Source organism: Homalodisca vitripennis, unplaced genomic scaffold (genome assembly GCF_021130785.1).
Source record: "Homalodisca vitripennis isolate AUS2020 unplaced genomic scaffold, UT_GWSS_2.1 ScUCBcl_52;HRSCAF=833, whole genome shotgun sequence".
NCBI lineage: Eukaryota > Metazoa > Arthropoda > Insecta > Hemiptera > Cicadellidae > Homalodisca > Homalodisca vitripennis.
The window spans coordinates 64980-80439 of NW_025776188.1; the positions used below are offsets into that span (position 1 = coordinate 64980).

At 35.8% G+C, this 15460-nt stretch overlaps 1 long non-coding RNA gene across 1 annotated transcript; it reads left to right on the forward strand.

Moving 5' to 3' along the window:
* Window positions 1-11182: 11182 nt before the first annotated feature.
* Window positions 11183-13701, forward strand: LOC124370238. Its single transcript, XR_006923172.1, has 2 exons — window positions 11183-11280; window positions 13310-13701. It is a non-coding gene; the product is annotated as an uncharacterized LOC124370238 (long non-coding RNA).
* The last annotated feature ends 1759 nt before the right edge of the window (window positions 13702-15460 follow it).

Genomic DNA, 15460 nt, shown 5'->3' on the forward strand with positions numbered 1-15460 from the left:
TGTATTTGAAGTTGTTCCTATGAAAACACGCGAGTTTTTCAGCACATCTTCACTGAAAGTGGTAATAGACAACAGAAAAACGGCAACTGATGGTTCAGCAGTAAAGTGGTTGCAGATACGGTGGCTGAGGTTTGAGAGAAACAAACCGATCACACTCCAGTTCAGTTTAAAGAAGTTGATCTTAAACAAAGAGAAAAGAACAAAAAGCAAAGAAAAAATGTTAAACCGCAGCCAGGGTTGCATTTAGGTTCTCTTGCAAATATTAAACCAACCAGCCTCAGTTGTATCCAAACAGACGGTCGAACACGGCCTCTAAAAAAAAGACATGCTAGATCTCTTGCCATATATCCCTCCAGAACACCATAGTTACTTCAAAAAGTTGCCAACAGAAGTCCCTACTAGATCTTCAATCACAGCTGCACAAGAAAGCATCGAAACACTAGAAGATGACGAAACTTTTTTTGATCACTGATGGGGTGGCTTAAGGAAATCTTTGTGGTGTGTTAATACGCATGTTTGATCAAATAAATGATTTTCCATACAAAATTATTGGTTTTTATTCCTCCTTTTGAAGTCATGCTATTATTATTGGACTTGGTTTATTCTTGCTTAGAAAATATTAAGATATTTGACAGTGCAAAAGTGAATCAAGGGAATCAAATATATATTATAATGTTGTTTTTAAACTAAATTTCTAAAAGAATAAATAAAAAAGTTATGGTAAACTAACTTTAAAGTGAATTATCTCAAAACTTTGTTCAGTGGACTTGGTTCATTGCTGCTTTGAGCCCTCCATATATTGATTCAATACACGGCTCCAGAAAAGGCTGGTCGGATGATTCTACAGCGGGTTTAACTGTCCCGTTAAGCAAAGGAAAACCGCCTGATATTTTTACATGCCGGGGGTGAAATGGGTTTTATAAAAGACTGCTTAGTTATGTAGCAGGCAAATCACAAAAAAGGAGACTACCATGATAGTACGAATCATGAAAATTATAAAAAATGGTTGACAGAAAAATTAATTCCAAACTTACCGCCTAGGAGCGTTCTAATAATTGACAACGCTTCCTATCACAACGTGGAAATTGATAAAAGTCCTACTTCAAATTCAAAGAAATGTGATATGCAAGCATGGTTACTTGAAAAAAATATTCCATATTCACACACTATGTTAAATGTAGATTTAACTGTCCCGTTAAGCAAAGGAAACCGCCTGATATTTTTACATGCCGGGGGTGAGATGGGTTTTATAAAAGACTGCTTAGTTATGTGGCAGGCAAATCACAAAAAAGGAGACTACCATGATAATATTAATCATGAAAATTATAAAAATTGACAATGCTTCCCATCATAACGAAAAAAACTTCCTACTTGAAAAAAATATTCCATATTCACACACTATGTTAAAGGTAGAACATTATGAGATTATAAAAGCTAACAAACCAGGCTACAAAAGATATGTTATTGATGAGCTTTTAGGTGAAAAAGGACATGTAGTCCTTAGACTACCTCCTTATCATCCAGAACTAAATGCCATCGAACTTATCTGGGCTGAAGTAAAAAATCGGGTTGGGCTCACAATGTACGTTTTAAAATGAATGAAGTCATAAAATTGGTAAATGATAAGTTTGAGTCTATAACGGTTGATACATGGAAAAATATATGAACATGTAAAGCAAAAGGAATTAGAATTTATAGGGAATCAAGGACCAATTGAAAATGTTATCGAATGTTTCTTTATCAATCTTGGTGAGAATTCAAGTGAAGAAGACGACTTCCTGGAATCTGAGGACAGCAATGCCACAGACGGAAATCTCTCTGGAATCGAAGAGCTGGGCGATTAAATTACATGGTATGATTTTATTATTGTATCACATAAATAACTGTAAATGTAAGCGATTAAGTAAAACGCTTAATTTACGCTTTTATAAGTTTTTGTTTTATGTTTTATTGTTTTTAAATAACGCATTTAATTAGTAAGAATGTGCTGTAAAATACATGGTTAAAACTTTAAATCATTACAAGGGTTTGCTAATGAAAACCGGTAGGCTAAAAAAACCCTTTTATTTAATTGAAACTATTTCTAGAATGATGGCTGTAAAACCCGTATCTAATAGTATGTGGAATAAACAACAGTATACGTCAAATTATATTAAATTATCGCTGTTGTCAGAATTCATGCGTAAGCTTGACTATAAGGAGTTTGGAACGGGCAAAGAAGAGAGTGGACTGCACATACGTCTTACCGCAATGGCACGGGAGGGGAAATCCAGGGGGAGAAGTCTGAGTCTCTCGCTCGCTTCCCTCCCTACGCGCCAAGCACGGTGCTACGGTCTGTACTATTGATGAGATGCTAGATGCATTCAAAGGAAGGTGTTCATTTCGTCAGTATATCCCCAACAAGCCGGCAAAATATGGCCTAAAGATTTTTGCATTAACAGATTCTAAAATGTATTATACAAATAATGTTGAAGTGTACTGTGTGAAACAAAAAGAGGGACCTTATAAAGTGGTAAATGACTCCCACAGTATTGTGAAACGGCTTGTTACTCCAATTTCAAATAATGGAAGGAATGTTACCTGCAATAATTGGTTTGTGTCCATACCACTTGCACAAGACCTTCTACACAACCACAGATTAACACTCCAACAGGGACTTTCAACAAAATTCGTAAAGGTATTCCACCTTTCATGAAGTCAGCAAAAGATAGACCCATTGACTTAAGTATTTTTGCCTTCAAAGATAATTTGACCTTAGTGTCATACGAACCATAGAATAGTTTTGGCTCTATCGACACTGCATCCTGAGAATGACAAAGTGGTTTCCATCGAGGGTAGTGATATGAACAAACCTGAGATAATCTTGGATTACAACAGCACTAAGTCAGGGGTAGACATCGTGGATGAAATGAAGTGTAGTTACAATGTATCTAGAATAACTGGAAGATGTGACATTATTTGGTTTTGTTTTCTCAACATTGCAGGCATAAATTCATTTGTTATTTACAAAAGCAACACTGGCAATACTAGAGAGAAAAGAACTTCCTAAAACACTGACTAGAGAGCTTCTAGATGGTCATTTGCGGGTGAGGACACAGCAACAACGTATTCCAACATCATTCAAACTTCGCTATGTGAAATTCTTGGACTGTCACTAACTCGTCCTGAAAAACGGTGCAAGAGAACCCAGGTCCAGCAAGAGGAAGATGTTTTCAAGCAAGGTTCAAATGTGGAGGGTGTAACCAGTACGTCTGTTTGGAACATGTGACAGCGTGTCTTTGTGGTGAATGTAATGGAAGAGTAACGTTAGAAGATGTTGACGAACGGTTGATTAATACCGGTATACATTACAGTTTAATCAGTATACATATTAGAATATGCATTATGATAATCTAGTTTTATTCTTTACTTGTAAACATCTCATTATATGTTTAAATAAAAAAATATAAGCTTTTACTGTATAAACTCATTAGCAATGGTAAGCAATTAAATAATTACATTTCATAGAGCATATGTTTATTATGTGTTTCAAAGTTTCAGTCTAAAAATATTTTAATTTCATATGTCTGTACAAAATAAACGTTTTTAACCTCTAAAAGACCTATTGAATGGCGTAGTAAAATTATTAATAGTGAAAAAAAAAAACCAAAGCAACATTATATTTGATCATGATCGACTCTTTTAAAACCTAAAATGCGGAAAAAAATATAAGAAATGCCAAATAAGCGTAAAATTATAGTAATACCAAATGTCACAATCGCCTGATGCATTATATGCCCAAAAAACACCACAAGATTTGGTGTCAAGTTGTGGTTGCTGTGTGATGCAGTAACACACTATTACGAGTATGTCCATTCTTTTGTCTACAAGGAAGCCAAAAATACAGAAAGACAACAAGTCAAAGGAACGGGTCTTGGTTACAATGTTGTCACTAAACTTCTCGATGTTGGAGGGTGTTTGTGGAAAGATTTCCATTTACTTGTGGACAATTTTTTTTTACCTTCATTAGACTATGTAAATCTTTGTATGAAAAGTTTACACATATTACAGATACAATCCGAATGAAAGGGAAAGGGATTCATCTAGAAATGAAAGAAAATTATACAATTGGCCAGAGAAAAACTCAGAAAAAAACCTGTCCTGTTTCTGTCAACTGATGCAAAGGCTGGAGAACAACAACAATAGAAAAAGGGGAAACAAAATCTACATAACTAGTAAACCCAAAGAAATCTGAGATTACAACAAGTACTTAGGTGGAGTTGACAGCCATGACTAGATGCTGCATCAATACATGGGTGATCGTAGGTCAGCAAAATTTTGGAAAAAAAATTACTCTCAATGTGTTGATTATTCTTAACTCCTATATTTTGTACAAGGAAAACGTCATCAATCCTATGTCTAGACTTAAATTTACAGCCACCTTAGTACATAGGTTGTCAGAAGAATGGTTTGATGTCAAAGAACAAAGACAATTACTGCAGACTTCAATAAATTGTTCAAGAATAGCAAGGTGGAGGGGACGCTGATCAATCATCCATGTATTTTGAAAAAAACTCCTGATAATAAAAAAACAAAACAATTGCTGTGTGTGCAGTGCAGCCAGTACCAGTAGGGGTGGTAAAAGGAAAAAGTCAATTTACACTTGCAGGAAATGTAAGAAAGGCCTACACACAAAATGCTTCCCTCTCCACTACACTACAAACATTTTTTTACAAGAAATAAATGTTATAAAACAATATTTAAAATTAAAAATTGAATTAGACTTTGTTTGGAATCCAAATCAAATCCAGATGTTAATAACTATGCATTTACTTTTGATCTCCAAAAAGCATTTACCTTTCCCTAGACTCACCTGTTCTGTAGCGTATTATAAACGCAATATGTATGTGTATAACCTAGGGTGTCACGAGCTATCCACAGGAAATGGATACATGTATGTTTTGGAACGAGGTAACAGCCTCACGGGGTTCTCAGGAGATAAGTTCCTGCATAGTTGAGGCATTTACGTCACAGAGTCCCTGAAAACTGTAACCATGTTGTCATGCTTAGTGACTGTTGCGGTGGGCAGAACCGAAATGTTAAAGTTGCTCTAGCTATGATGCACTTTGTACAGCAAGTAGATAATAACATTAAGATTATCGATCATAAGTTATGATGAGTGGCTATTCTTACTTATCCAACAATAATATGGTGATTTTTGGGTTATAGAGAAAGCCTCCAAGGGAAAGGTGATGTATACCCCTCAAGATTGGTAGAGTGTTATTGCAAAATCCAAACACAAGAAACCTTACTTTATGAAGGAAATGCAACAGAAAGACATGCTTTCAACTCAAACTCTTGAGAAATCCATCACACGAAGAAAGAAAAATGCTGTGGGTAAACCCATATCTTGGCTCAAAATTCAATGGTTACGGTATGTACAGGATGAACCCTTTAAAAATCCTGTACAAAGAAAACTCTTAATGATGATATGCCTTTTGATGCTTTGAATATTACACCTGCCAAGGTGTAATATCTTCTCTCTCTCGCTCTCACAACACGTGTTTAAGTGCAAGTGCAAGTGTAAATTTCAAATTTGTATCTTAATTCTTTTCTTGCTTTGCCAATAACAAGAGCAAGTGGATTATTTATTTATTACAAATTTAAATTTAGTGTACTACAACTACAGAACTTCTAACTAGAGTATTGTTTAAGATGTCGTAAAAACGAAAAAGAAGTTTGAGAAGTCCTATTTGGAACTTTTTCACAGTAGATGTGAATAATAACGATGATATTGCTTGTTGCAATATTTGTAAACAAAAGTTGTCGTTTAAAAGTACTACAAGCAACCTGAAGAAACATATGGATTGATGGAATTCTGCCTCAAAACTTTCTTGAATAATGAAGAGGTAAGTACTTTTTCCTCTTAATTATATGACCAAATAAGTAGATTATGTTTTCATTTTCGTACCGTGTAGACTATGGACTAGCATTCGGTTAGGTTAGGAATGAATGAATGCCTTCTACTCCGCCGTCAGGGCTCTCTGTCAATCACTTTTCATGAATTTATAAAAACATTTCACATGTTGGACTATGCATTTGTAATTACGATAAGTTATAATAAGTGTGACTATATTTTTTCTTTAATTGAAACCATTTTATGTTCCCATAGTATTATTAAATATTAATCATATTGTTTCGGTATGTTCTTGATTTATTTTTGTCCTGTAAACTATTTTCATATCATTGTGTAGTATTACATTGTGGAAGCTTTGTTCTTATTTGAATTCTTAAATTAATGTGGAAAACGAACAATCAATAATAGCCTAATAAAAATTTTATTTGTGTAGGGTCTTTTGTTTTCGATGAAAACATCAAGACCAGAACCACAGGCACATCTGATTTTGACTGAAATCAAATCGTACTATCATCAAAGTGGTCACCATAATAATAAACAATTGTGTACTTAAATGAAAACAAACCTCATGTTACGAAAATAGAAGGAGATACAATTTTCAAAACCTGTAGAGTATGTACGTGTAAATGTAAAAAAATAAAGTTAATATTACACTTGATCAAATAATAGGCTACAGTAACGGTGAATTTTGGAAAGGCACGGGTTCATTACTTACATATTGGTTTTTCCTTAACAAGATTGTTTTATATGCTTCGAGATTTTTGATTTTAATAATTTTACTTTTGAAAAACAATGTCCAGTTTAAAGTGTATATTTTACCATGGCCATTTCCTTCTTGTTGATAACTAATTTAAACACGCTCTACGTTCCTTAACTCTCGTTTTTTTAATTTTTTTCTAGTTTGGCGAATATATTTTAAATCATAATATTTAGTATTAATAAAGGTACTGCTATTTTTGTAGTTTTCAATTTATTTCATGCGTTTAAACTAAATGCATTGGACAAGTATTGAAAAAAGAGTAGGCCTATTTTAATAGTATCCATAAATAAGGAAATTTTGTTTTATTTTATTTGGTACATTTTAAATAGTAAGTATATATTTAAATACGCACTACAACATATGTTAAATTTGTCAATTTATAATTATAATAATTATTGATACATTTACATAACTCCTAAATTACGATTGGTGATAAAATAAAGCACTAGTTTTATTATAGAGTTAACTACGCCTAAAATAACATTTAATCATAATAAGGCACATGAACACAGTGTGGACAACAAGGTGACATGGAGTAGGCAGACTCTATGGTAGAGCGGTGGGGAAAGCTTAACAACATAACTTTAAATGGCTAGTTGGAGGAATTGGCTCGAATACATATACCTCGACCCCCTGCAAGTGCAAACTTCGTTACCCCACGTATAGCTCCCTGGTTTACAGTACAATTTTGCTACAAACTATAAAGAATAATCATTTTGATAGGTTAGGTAGTGTTTATATTTTATACTGGTTCCGTTAGTATCCTACATGGTCTATAATTTTTTCAGATCGAATCCGATGATGCTGATGGTCAACAGGGCAGGACTTCACCGGCGAAGATGAGGATAATTACTGCTGCGTCTTCCGGTCCCTGTACGCAACTCAAGCTGCAGGCCTCTAGCCATTCAAATGAGGTCTTCTCATTCCCATGAAGATCCACCATCCACGTCCACTGCATTGGGAACATCGGACGCTGCAGGTCCAACCAACCATTTAGCCAGGAGGAGAGGTGAGTCGCTTCGACAGCAGTCTTTGTCTGCTATTATTCCGAAAGAGATGACAATGAGCCAGTAAGTCAAAATTGATCAAGCTTTCTTAAAATTATTTACGGCAGATTTTTAACCATTTTCAATAGTTGAAGATGAGGGTATAGTAATGCCATGAATCCCTCATATGTGTTACCAAGTCGGAAAACTATAGCAAATACAATTATACCTGCTAAGTTTGAGGAATGTTTGTTAATCACACAAGAGAAAAAAAAAGCTGACAGTGTTTGTTTAACAACTGACTGTTGGACATGAAGGAACACAAGAGTTTTTATGGGAGTCACTGCCCATTGTATTGATGACAATTTTGAGTTGGACTCAGTGGTGCTACAGTGCGAGCAATTTCCACTGAGTCACACATCTGTAAATTTGACAGAATGCACTGAGGGACGTTTCAAATGTTTGGAACATCAGTGAAAAAATCATACTCGTTTGTGTCTGAGAATGCCAGTAATGTTACAAAGGCTGTAAAAGACATCCTTGGCTGGAAAAACTTGGGTTGTTTTGCACATAGCCTAAATTTAGTTGTCAAAAGTGGTCTTAAGGAGAGTGACAGTATTACCATATTATTAGAAAATATAAGAAAAATAGTATCGTATTTTAAAAGAAGTGCAAAAGGAACAGAAAGGCTCTTGACATATCAAAAACAAAACAATGAAAAAAATGACACACACCCAAAAAATTAATCCAAGGTGTCCCAACAAGTTAGAACTCCACGTTCTTGATGCTGAAGAGGTTCGTGCTCCTCCACGAGCCTTTAAAAGCAACCCTAGGGCTCATCGACAAAGATCTGCCCACTTTGTCACAAAATGAGTGGAAAATGGCATGTGAGTTAATGATATGCTTGAAACCATTTTTGGCAGTGACTCAATGTGTAAGTGGTGAAAGATATGCCACAGTATCCCTTATGATTTCGCTCACAAACTCATTATCCTTAATTTGTGCGAAATTAGCAGCCAAGGATTTCTCTCCAGATGTATATGAGGTAAATAAAAAACTGCTGAATGAATTTAAAGAGAAGTTTGGTAATCTGGAAAACAGCCAAACTCTTACTTTAGTAACTTTCCTAGATCCGAGGTTTAACTTATGACTCTCCCGTCCTTAAATTAGGGATCAAGTTAAAAAAAGAATTATCAACATGGTTGCCTCACAAATAACATTGAATGAAAACAATAATCAGAGATTACCCAATAATCAGGAAATAACAACAGAGGTCAAAGATGCAGCTGAACTTTCTGTGTTTTAAAAACTTGAACGACCAGCTGTCTAAAAAAAAGAAAAAAGGGACCAATATGTCAAGAGCCATTATAGAAGTAGACAGGTATTTGGAAGATGACAATTTGGATAAGAAAGATGATCCCTTGGTTTGGTGGAAAAAAGAAGGACAACAGTATCCACATCTTCAAAATATATGGCTGTTGTCTCGCTACCTCTGTGCCTTGTGAGAAAGTTATTTTCAAAAGCAGGCACTTTATTAACAGAAAGAAGAAACCGACTGTCAGGTAACAACGCCCACAGGTTAATATTTTTGAATCAAAATTTACCTCGCAACTAAGTTATCCAAAATAAACCAGATGACACTTGGTGGAAATGAGAAATACCTCATCTTATAGTCCTGCACACACCAGAGCGATACTCCGTGCGATACCAGAGCGGGCGCGATACTTTTTCTTGGAAATTCTCTTGCGATACCAGTGGTCCGCGCGATACCATGGTGGATTAGGGAGCCGCACACACCAGAACGAACTGCGATACGCGATACCGAGTAGAGATGGCTTCAAGTAGCTGGAACCGCTACTTTGTAACCGCTACTCGACTGGTGCGAAAGTAGCCGCTTCGGATCGGGCCATGAAGGGGTTACAGCTACTAGCGCGCTCCCTGCTACTGCTGCAGTGGTGACATGTGACAAAGCAGTACGACACTGGCGCGCATAGTGGCAAACGCTACAAACTCAGTAGTAAACAAACCAAATCGGCTTCATATTGAAGTTTTGTTGTTGATCTGTGTTTGTGGACTGACTAAAGTTATTTCAATTGCGTAAGTCGCTAAGTAGCTATCGGTTTTCGGTAATTCATTTAGTAGTTTTGGATTTTAAGATTTAGTTTTCATCTAGATAATTTTTAGCGGTAGTTTTAATGGCATTGTTTTGTAGGTTATGTTGCTTCTAATTTTCATTGCTTTGTAGTGTGTACTGTATTGGTTTTTAATTTTTTTTTTCAAGCTGGTTCGTGGGTTAGTTTAGTAATCATGGAAAGTAAAAGAAAGAAAAACCAGTGAACTTTGGAGTTTTTTTATATAATTTCTAAGGACACTGCAATTTGCAAAATGTGTAAAAACAAGTTTTCTACGAAAGGATCCATAACAAATCTAAAAAAAAACACATTCAAAGGAAAACATCCTACTGTAGACCTAGGCTATTCAAGTGTACAGAACGTTGAAGTTGTAGGCATAAGTCTCCAATCAAACCCCGAAACTCAAGTCACTGAAGAAACCCCTGTGATAGTCGTGCAAGCAGGCCCGTCATCTGCGAGTTCTGTAAGCACTATGGAAACTACCAACTCTGAACAAAATGTCCCCATCGCAAATAGCCTAAGCAGCTCTTGCTTCAAAACTGGAACAAAAAGACAGGCCTCAATGACATCCTTTGTGCCCAAAAAAATGACCCTAGGTGAAAAAAATAAAATTTACGATGCCATAATGAAAGTAATCGCTTGGGATTTTCAACCTTTTACAATCGTTGAAGATAAAGGATTTCAAAACTTAATGAGAGTTTGTGCTCCAACGTATAAAATTCCATCCCGAAAGATTTTTTCCAACATTTTATTGCCGTCACTTTACGAACAGAAAAAGTCTAATCTTAAGATCAAGCTGAAAGAAGAAGCACTATCTGTGACCTTAACCACAGACTCATGGACCTCCCCTGTGAATGACAATTTCACAGCGGTTACGGTTCATTACATAAATGAAAATTTCGAAATGAAAGCGTTTTTATTAGAATGTGCAGAAGCCAATGAATCGCACACATCTCAGTATTTGGTCTCAGAGATTCTAAGAGTTGTGGAAGATTGGGAGTTGTCTGACAAGGTATTGATAGTGATTACTGACAACGCCTCTAACATTACGTCTGCGATCACAAATGTGCTAAAATGGAAGCATTTCGGGTGTTATGCCCACAAAATCAACCTGATCGTGCAAGACAGCCTCTTGTTGCTCGAAAGTTTGACAAGAAAGGTTAAAACAATCGTAACCTTCTTCAAAAGAAGTAATGCTGCAGTTCAAAAACTTATCAAATACCAGGAGCAAACTGGTATTAACCCTTTAAAGCATAGTGGTCCCACCACGGGATCACCTTTTTGTTTATTTTCTGTTTCTAGCAGCACTGTGGTTCCGCCGTGGGACCACTTTTACTGTCTGCTTTGTGCTTCTATCTATCGGAAAAAATGTGAACTACGTCCTCAAACTCATGCCAGCTGTTGCTAGCAGCCATTCAATCGTGGTTGTTCACTCCATACTGACAGATAGACGCTAACCTATGTTTTGGTGTTGTAAAACTACATTTAACATTTCATCTAAACAAGGTAAGTTCTCTTACATGGTTTTTATTGTTTTATTACTATTTCATATAGCTTCTAAGTCATTAGCTTTAGTCATAGTGCTAAAAATCTTGATCTTGCACTAAAATAAATGTGTGGTCCCGCCTTGGGACCACTATGCATGGTAAAGCTAATTTGATAGAACGTATTTTTGTAAAGGTTTAAAACTACAAATTGCACTTTTCACTATTTCTATTTTAATTTTTTAAGTTTCACTAACTAATATGTTCTTAGAACTTATGAATTTACTGAATAATTGAAAATTTTGACAGACGTAGACTATTATAAGCATTTTCATATCAAGAAGACCATAATTATATAGGCCATTTTTGAAAATATATTGTAGGCCAATGTCTACTCGATAGCTTTCTTATTTTGAACTAGTTTTATACCTGAAAACCATTTTACAGTTATTTTTACAAAGTATGAAACCCGCTATTATTGTTTCAGATGGCAGATCCATCATTTACTCTAAATGACGATCAGATATACGAAATATTTGAAGAAATACCTTCAGATGGCGAATCCATCGATGGCCCTTGACGATGATAGATGGGAAGAAGAAGAACGCTATCTACAGCAGGATGGCACACAACTCCCTGCATATTTGGAGGCTCAGACTGATAATGAATTTGATTGATATCACAAATCTACCTCTTTTCATAGAAGATGAGATGGGCCAGCATGAGCTACCTCCTACTGATCCTGTTGCAATTGGTCCTCCTCAAGATGATCCTGGCTCTAGTACAGAACCTCAAGACGATGACGTCATACAGTTTGATGATAATGATACACCGCTATGTCTAAGATATCATGAGGAAATTGGCTATATTTGGGGGGAAAAAATATACTAAAAATAATAGTGACTTTACATTTCGAAAAACGTCTGGTCCCAGCCATGAGAATCTAAGCTCACCCATCGACTACTTTATGGATATATTTCCGGAAGATTTAATAAATCGCATTGTGTTTCAGACAAACCTGTACTGCACCCAAAAGCTACAGGGAGGTAGTAACTTTGTTTCCAACTACAAATAATGAAGTTAAAGTTTTTCTAGGGATAAACATTTTGATGGGCATAAAACGTTTACCAAGTTATAGGGACTACTGGAGTGCAGATCCAGCAATACGAGACCCATTCATCTCTTCTGCTATGACCGTCAATAGGTTTGGATGGTTTTTGACTAATTTACACCTGAACGATAATACCAATATGCCAAACAGACAAGACCCAGCCTATGACAAGTTATTCAAAATCCGCCCTTTTTTAGACACTCTCTCCAGAACATTTTTGGAGAGCTACCAACCAAAGGAATTCCAGTCTGTTGATGAGTCAATGATCAGATTCAAGGGGCGTTCAACTCTCAAGCAGTATATGCCTCTAAAACCAGTAAAAAGAGGTTATAAAGTGTGGGTAAGAGCAGACGAATCTGGCTTTATATGTGAATTCCAAATTTACACCGGAAGATTACGGGATGGAAGCAGCGGAGAAACTCCTAGGAGAAAGAGTCGTACGAGATCTTACCGAAAAAATAGTGGGAGAAAATCATAAGGTTTACTTCGATAATTTCTTTTCTTCGATGGATCTGCTGAAGGTTTTACAAAGCCAAAAAATCCAAGCCTGTTGTACAGTGAGAAAAGATCGCGTCAATTTGCCAAAAATTTTTCAATAAAGACCAAAACATGAGAAGAGGAGACAGTGATGTAAGGTGTACTCTGGCTGGCCTAGTATGTGTCAAGTGGATGGATAAAAAGCCAGTTATCTTCGCATCGAACTACCACGATCCGAATGAAAAGTCTTCAGTCAAAAGAAAATTAAAAAATGGCACAAAAGTAGATGTACCGTCCACTACATTAGTAAGTGATTACAACAAGCATATGGGGTTATGTTGACAAGGCCGATCAACTCAAAAAATGCTACCAAATAGACAGAAGAAGTAGAAAGTGGTGGCATAGGATTTTCTTTCACTTCTTGGATGTGTGTATTGTAAATTCATACATAATGTTTTCGCAGCAAAGTGAAGGAGCCACTTTATCTCTGAAACAGTTCAGGATCAACTTATCACAAAGCTTGATGTCCAGTGACAAGACTAGAAATGGAAGCGGGAGAAAGAAGAAAAATACCATGTCCAGTTTCAAGAAAAATATTTCCACAGAAATCAGAAGCAGTGGAAATGTGCACCTACCTATACATATGAGTAAGAGAAGATGCGCCAACTGCAGCACAAAGGAGAATCCTCATCGTTCTTTTTGGGGTTGTAAAGCGTGTGATGTTGCGTTGTGTTTGACTCAAGAAAGAAACTGCTTTCTGAAATACCATTCTGCCTAGTACAAGAAAAAAGTTTGAATCATGCAACAATGCATCCAAATGTACATATTTTTCAATAAATTGATGTTTTTATTCTATTCAGTGCATTTTTTTATGAAAAAAATTCCTGCTTATATAAGAACATGGTCTAGTGTGCTAGTGTGCATAGTGGTCCCATAGTGGAACCACCTATATAAAATATATATATATAACAAAAATTAAAAAATAAATTTATATATAATAATGTTTATTTATATTCTAAATAACATAAAAACCAAATGTTGAGTCAAAATTTCAAGTAAAATGATTTACGTGCTTTAAAGGGTTAAGCAGCCAAAAAAAGTTGCTCCAAGATGTTGCCACGACGAGGTGGAATTCCACTTTTTTTATGATTGAGCGTTTTGTTTTATTACAAGATGCCGTAAAGCACACTTTGGCTTTGACCGACACAGACTTACCAACACTGACACCTGAAGAATGGGGAAATTTGCAAACAGTCGTGTGCAGTTCTTGAGCCCTTTTCAGAAGTCACCAAGATTATGAGTGCCCGAAAAACTATGTTTCTGGTAGTAAGGTAATTCCTGTGACCCGAGGCTTAAAATCAACTGTAAAAAAGGGTGGCTGCAGATGTAACCAACGCAAGAGTACACACTCTAGTTGACAGCCTCTTAAACGGTATTGACAAAAGATTTCCAAATCTGGAAAAAAGCAAAAGTTTCTCTCTTTGCTCTTTTCTAGATCCCCGATACAAACATCTCATGTTTGAGGAGGCTAGTACAGTGGAAGCTACAAAAAAACACGCCATTCAACTGGTTGCTAGTTTGATTAGTAAAAACACTCCTTTAACTGAGCCTATGTCAGTTGAACCGATCACACCAGAAGTTCAACAAAAAAAAGTTTTCAATCTGGGATGATGTTGACGAAAACTATTAGCAAAGCTAGGCCAGTAGGAACAGACTACTCTCAAGCTGTCCAGAAAGTTCAACGCTTCTTTGATGACAAAGCCGATACATCGGAAAGAAGATCCTCTTTCCTGGTGGAGAGACCACAGAAAAAATGTATCCCAACCTGGCCAAACTAGCTCAAACCCACTTAGGCATGATAGCTACAAGTGTACCATGTGAACGCATGTTTCTCCAAAGCAGGCCAAATTATTAGTGAGAGAAGAACCCGCCTTCAAACTAGAAAAGTAAAAGAACTCATGTTTTTGAACGCGAATTCAAGTGTATAATAGTTTTTTTTGACACTGTGTGTTCGAGTAAAGTAAAGTGAACAATTTGCCATTCACGAGTAATTTTTGTAACAATAAAATACATTTAATTGAATTTTTTTCACCAAAACTAAGTTTGGCAAAATTAAATAATGAATTTAAGTTTTACAATCAAAGAGTACACTATTTTTAAGTTATGTGTTAGGCCTTTCAGTAGCTAATGAGTAGTGGTTCTGTAGACAGTACACCTCACGTTTGAAAAAAGAACGTTTAATTGAGGGACGACAAGCGCTTCAAAGTGTTGTGCAAACTGAAGTAGAAAAGGACCATACGGTCAATTGAAATATTATATTGACGCTATCCTTACGGCCGATTCCTAACTTTAGTTAATACTGAGGTAGGTTAGTATGTAATATTTAAGCTTCTGAAAAACCTAACACATAACTTAAAAATAGTGTACTGTTTGAGTGTAAAAGTTAAATTTATTATTTAATTAACAGTACAATAGCTCAACGCCAAGATTTTAAGTTTGGCGAGCTATAATAACCATAAACTCAACTTGAACGTTACAAAAAATTAAATTTCAAGCAATATTTGTTAATGTAGTTATTCCATTAACAAAAACCAAACTGAACATAGTTACAGTT